Raw genomic sequence first — 7,152 nt, forward strand, 5'->3', positions numbered from 1 at the left:
TTAAAATAAAATTGAGATGAATTAATTATCCAATTAACTAATTAAGCTTCTTGACTTAATAAAAGTAAAATAATTGATTTTATAAGAGAATTAATATAGCAATTAAGTCGTGATGATTTAAAAAAAAAAACATACATAATTAAAACACTTGTTTTTGTGCAAATTGATTCTCAAAATGATAAGATTGACATAATTTATACTTAAAGTTATACGTAAAAAATATATATTATACTCCCCCCGTTTCAATTTATGTGAACCTTTTCAGAGTACGAGGGTCAAACTTCGTAACTTTGATCGTAAATTTTGACATCTAGTAGCTCAGTTAGTTGGCTACCTAAACTTTCACCTTGTTGGTGAGGGTTGAATCCCCACATTGTAATCCCCTCCCCATTTCCCCTTTCCCCTACCCCCTATGTAATAAAAACAATTTTTTTTAAAAAAAAATACATAAAAAATACTATAAGTCATGATAATTTATAATTCAAATAATTTATAAAAATTGTAAGGAAAACATGGTCAAAGAACCATCTCGTAGAGTCCCCAAATAGTAATAGATTCATATAAATTGAAACAGGGGGAGTATATATTAGGGTATGTTGCCAATGAAAAATGGCAAAATATCACTAGAAGCTGTTTTGGAAAGTATTTTTTGATTTTTTCTTAATTCTTTTACTCTGTTTGCGATACAAGAAGCTTGACTAGTTAATTTGAATTTTTGGAGGGTAAAAATTGGGTGTCAACAGTATGATTTTAAAAAAAAAAAAAAAAATTGATTAGATAGGAATAAAAAGTTAGTCATTGCCTCTCGAAAGGATACATCCACCTATATTGAACTGAGCCTCCGAGTCGGGTTTTGTATACAAGGTGAACTGCAAGATGTTCCATCACATCAAAGAACCCCGGAGGAAGAATCTTCTCCAACTTATTTGTGATAACATGAATATTATAATCCATCCGAGAAAGGTTATCTTCCCTCAACGTACTGGTACACATGTCTTTGAAGAACAAACTAATTTCTGTCATAGGTTTCCAGATTCGTTCAGGCAAGCAGAGTAAAGTTTCCATGAAAACGTGACTGTCATGACTTTTCATCCCATGTATCCTCCCTTGGTCCATATCAACACGTGTTCCAAAATTTGATGCATGCCCATCTGGCGTCTTCAAGTTCCGGAACTAGTCACAAATCTTACGCTTCTGCTCGGTTATGAAAGAATAGCTAGCCTTAGGCTTGAAGAACCTGTTTTGTCTTGGCTGCAACTCTAGCTCTTTTCATCGACAATACTCAGGCAAGTCCATTCTAGCCTTAACATTATCTTTGGTCTTGTCCTTCACATCCATCACTGTGTTAAACAAATTATCAAAGTAATTTTTTTCAATGTGTATGACATTAAGATTATGTCGAAGAAGATTATCCTTCCAATATGGCAACTCTCAAAATATTCTCTATTTTGTCCAGTTATGGTAAACCCCATACCCTTCGAAACTGTACGGTTCTTCTTCAGCAACTTTTGGGAAGTTCTGAACTCTCTCCCAGATATCCTCACCAGACAGTATTGGAGGTGGACAATCTTGTGCAATTATATTCTTCTTGAATGCATTTTTCATTCTCCTAAAGGGATGATCCATCGGCAAGAACTGACGGTGACAATCAAATCATGATTTTTTTTCTCTCCATTTTTTAAAGTGAAGGATTTAGTATTCTCCATGCAGTGATGACATGCCAACTTTCCAGCTGTCATCCACCTAGACAACATCCCGTCCACAGGAAAATCATTAATAGTCCACATTAAAGTGGCCCTCAAATTAAAATTCTATTTGCGCGAAATGTCATATGTCTCAACCCTACAACCCACAACTATTTTAGTTCATCAACAAGTGGTTGCAAGTACACATCAATCAAAAACTTTTGAATTACGGGGGCCAGGAATAATGCAATTAAGGAATACATATGGACTAGTCATACACATCTCAGGGGGAAGATTATACGGGGTAATGAATATGGGCCAGCAAGAATACGGAGCAACAGAAATAGAATGCGGAGTGAATCTGTCTGAACATAAACCCAATAAACTCAACCTAACATTACGTAGTTTAACTGCAAAGTCTGGATAGGTTCTATCAAAATGTTGCCAAGCCTCACCATCAGACGGATGACACATAACACCCCGTGACCTTCTATTTTCACTGTGCCATCTCATATGAGGGGCAGAGCTATTAGATGCATATAACCTCTTTAACCTTGGTATAAGAGGTAAATAATGCATCGCCTTAACAACGACTCTCTTCCCACTGCGAGTCTGCTCAAACTGATCACTACCACAAAACTTACAAGATTCTAGATCGACGTCGTCCTTATAGTATCACATGTAGCCATTTTCACAACAATCAATTCTGATCGACGAGAGTCCCAACCTGGACACCAATGTCTTGGCCTTATAGTAATTATCGGGTATCTCTAGAGTCGGGTCAACTAATTCATGCATAAGGTCAATTACAGAATCCATTGCCCCTTCGAAAACATTGTAATCTGCTTTAATACTTAATAATCTAACGGCGATAGAAAATTTAGGATGGGGACTCCCATCATGTAAGGGTCGGCTAGCTTGATTTAACTTTTCATAAAAAAACATTTGGCCTGGCCACCGAATTCAAAATCTAAATGCATGCCATATGCATCCTGAACCATGTCGTGCATTCTAGAATTTTGGACATTACATTCTACCCCGTACTACTTTCACCGACTTCAAAGTTCTAAGATCAACCAAAACTGCTATGCGTTTCTCCATGACTAGTCCACAATGTATAATTACTTTTAAAGCCTTTTTCATACAGATGCAGCCTAACAATCTTTGGGGTCTCGTAATTCATACATTTACATTTAACACAAAGACACCTAACCTCTTTGCGTGTTCAACAAAAGCATAGATACCGGCTGTAAATTCATCCATATCCCTAATGGATCATCATAAACTCTATTGTACATCCAACTACGAGCTTCCATCTACATAAATAGCACAAAGTTTGAACTTATTAAACCATACTTAGTTTATATGTTATTAGTAAAAGACTCACCAACCATAATTACCATAATTCTCAAAAGGGCAACATAATTACCAAAAACGATTAGAAGAGCACAAAGTCTGAACTTGTTAAACCATCGATGTAAGTTTATTTGTCCTATACATATTCATTGATAGGAAAGGAAAGGACTACTAACTTGTACAGAAGGAATAAAGCATAGAGCCGAGGCTTAGAAGTGTACTTTCCTTATGAACTTTCTAGATTTGTTTAACGGTATCTAAATGTATGTGTATTGGTCATAAGAGATCTTAATATCGAACTTTAAGCTTTGCAACTTACAAGTGAACGAGTTTCACAAAATCCCTTGACTACTTTGTCAAACAGTAAGAAAATGATTTTACATAAGTTAGAGTAGCACAAACATGTCAAATGCGAGTTCGATTGAAAGAGAGCTGGAAGCATATCACAGGTATAAAGCATAAGTCTCCCTAGCTCTAACAATTCTCAAATATTGGTAAAAACAACAACGACTAGCTACAAATGCAACCCCAACAACATTCAATTTCAATTTCAATTTACACTTAGTAAAATTTTAACAAAATAGCTACAAATGCAATTTTTAAACACAAATGCTATCTTTAAACCAAATTAATTGGAATTTCAATTTGAATACTACAACAATAACATTCAATTTCAATTCAAAACCCTAAAACAAAGTTAACATTCTAAACCCTAAAGCAAATATTGAACAATCAATAAAGTTAACAAATCTACTAATTAAGCTACAACTATACAAAGTAATGCAACTAATAATGATAATATATGATTGAAAACCCAAAAAAAAAAAAAAAAAACCTAGCTCACTGTTCAGTCGGCGGCGGCTGGTGGCTGCTCTGGTGGTTTAACTAGACGGCGTCGCCTACTTGGAGAACACCGGTGGTAGTGGGTGGCCGGAGATACGGTGATGGGGTGGTGGGAATTTTGGGGGAGATGATTTAGAGAGGGTAAAGTTTTTTTAGAAAGAGAAGAGAAAGTTTTGGGGGGAGATGAAATATTCTTATCCGGTGGTGGGTGTATTTTTTATTGAACGTTTTCGACCGCATGTGATCTAAAAAATTAAGTCAGATTTGACCAAATTTGACTTAATTGTTTCGACCTCATGCGGTCGAAATTTTATTTTATTTTTATTTTTTAATTAATTGTTTTAGATTTATAGAACTTACTTTTGTGTAAAATGATTTTTTTTTTCATTTATTATTTGTAGAAAAAATAATCTCAACCTCATGCGGTCGAGCTTATATTTTTCCGTTAAAAAACGACCCCGTGTGGTCGAATCCTTAAAGGAAAAAAAAAATTAAATTTGGAAATTTTGCCCAGATGAGGTCGATTTTTTTTTTCAATCAAAAGTGAGATCGAAATTTTCAGGTCGAAAATACCTGTTTTTTTAGTAGTGTTTTGGGAAACATAGGATGGTCTATCTAGAAAAATACACTAAAGGGGTAGTAGAAAGCAACCTTCTGGTTAATCAACAATGAAAATGAACCATCCACTGATTTCCTTGTTATCCTCGACCAAAAAGTGCAACTTTTTACATACATAGCATAAAAAAAAGTGATATTTGGTGCTTACGTATAGTCTTGACAACAAAAAGAATATCCATAACAGACCTTAGGATATCTTCAATTGAAGTATTTGGCATCTACTTGGAATATCTATACCCAATTGTCACAAACGCAATTAGCGGCGGAGCCAAAAATTTGATTAAATACGGAGATTAAAAAAAAAATCTATGTTAAAGAAATTCAACAATTTATATATACCCCAAAATTTCATTATTGCTCAATTTATATTGTATAATTTTTCAACAAAGGTGGTTCACCCCGCACCCCCGGGCCCCCGAACACAATTAAACAATTAAATAAGTATTACCTCGTGTCTGTATTATTAATATCTTAAGAATTTAGCACATTCTTTATGAAAAATAATCAATAACCTTGATCATAAAAGTATTTGTGTAGATAACATTGTTTGATCGAACGGACAACAATTTGGGAGTGGGGGTGGGGGTGGGCATGGTATACGACCTTATCCTCCAATGAATATTGAGAGATTGGTCTATCAACCTCCAATCAACTTAGTTTTAATGTCATAACCTCATAGGAATGTAAAAAAGAGTGTGTAATGAAATAACTCATTACAGTTCTACTAGGATTAAAAGTGTAAAGAATTTCTTTTCTGTGAATAGGAGCATGTATATAGCTATACTTTTGATGTCTAACGAGAGGGCATATATAGGTTGTCTATGAGTGCGATCCAATTTTTAAAAGCTTATTAGAAATCTTACTTGATCGGACTTCAATTTAAGTAGGTGCAGGGAGTTAATTCTTCTGTTTTATATAGTGTTTTTTGAGTTACTTAGGTAAAGGCATCCACACGTGGAGTGGATGAGAATGAATTTATTTTATTTTATTTTAAAAAAAAACACTCAGGGTAACTATTTTATGACACTACCAATGCTTTATCATTTACAATTTGTAACAAACTAAGCTTTTGTATTGATCAGTAAAAGAACTCACAATATCAATTTCAGTAACCAAAAGAAAAAATAGAAAAGGGAGGTTTCAGACTGCTATTACATAATTGATAAATAGTGTAAATATGTAGTAAAAGAATATTTTGTAAATCTTCTATTTTAGGTTAGTATAGTTTGTATCCTAATAGGACATTGTAACTATGGTATATTTACCAACTCAATCAATGAGAATAATGACGAAATTAATCTCTTTCATGGTATCAGATACTAGGGTTTCTTTTCCTTCTCTTCCGCTGCCCTAATTCTCCGACGTCCTCTACCCACTTTTCCGACGTCTTCTTCTTCGATTTCCGTCCATTTTTCTTGCCTTCCATCAATGGCAGACACCAAGTTCCATCCTGCTTTGGCTGTCTCCAACATCAAGAATCACATCCCAATCATTCTTGAGATGGAAACGGATCATTATTCGGCTTGGGCCGAATTATTCAAACTTCATGCCCGGTCTCACCGTGTCCTTTCCCACATTCTGCCAACCGGAAAGGAGAAGGCTCCTACCACCGACGACGAAAAGGAGTTGTGGTCCACTTTGGATGCCACGGTACTTCAATGGGTATATGCAACCATCTCCACGGACTTATTGCATACAATCATCGAAGAAGACCTACATCCGCCAAAGTAAGCCTCTTCCACCATTCTCCGAAGCTCGGTCAAGTTTGTGCCTTGAGGAAAAGGCGTTGGCTGAAATGCACGATGACTCGCCCGCGGCTATGGTGGCTAATTCCAAACGTGATTTTGATGACCCTTCTCATCTGGAAAATTCTGGTCGTTCTCACCATCATTGGGGCAAAAATAACAACAAAAACCGCGACTCTAGCGGCGGGAATAATAACGGCGGTGGCCGTGGTTCGGGCGGCGGCAGTGGCAGCCGACGCCGTGGAGGACGCCTCTCAGGTGACCAGCAGTAGTGGCAACAGCCCTCCTCACCGTGGGAGTGGGGTTGGATGCCTTAGTGGGCTCCCCCTTACCCGTATCCTACCACGCAGTGGGCTCGGCCACAGCAGCAGTGGCAGCCGCCATCTTCTTCGTCTGGCCCGAGGTCGCTGGCCCAGCCTGGCATTTTGGGCTCGCGACCACAACAGCAGGCATATGCAGCCGCGGGCCCCCCGACGCAATGGACTCCGACGGATATTGAATCGGCCATGCACACGATGACGTTGAACCAACCCGATTCGAATTGGTATATGGATACCGGCGCCACGTCCCATATGACATCCACAAAAGGTACTCTCTCGTCTTATTTTAATTTGAGCAATCGTAATACTGGCATTGTTGTTGGTAATGGTAATTCAATTCCAATTCGAGGTTGTGGTCATGCTAAATTGCCTCCCCCGAACCCTCCTTTATTGTTAAACAATGTCCTTCATGCGCCAAAACTCATAAAGAATTTGATATCGGTTCGTAAATTTACTACTGATAACTATGTGAGTGTTGAATTTGATCCTTATGGGTTTTCTGTGAAGGATTTCCGGACGGGGATGGCTCTCATGAGATGTAATAGTAGGGGTGCTCTCTATCCATTGTCCACCTTCAAATTTTCC

Source organism: Lycium barbarum, chromosome 11 (genome assembly GCF_019175385.1).
Source record: "Lycium barbarum isolate Lr01 chromosome 11, ASM1917538v2, whole genome shotgun sequence".
NCBI classification, from domain to species: Eukaryota; Viridiplantae; Streptophyta; class Magnoliopsida; order Solanales; family Solanaceae; genus Lycium; species Lycium barbarum.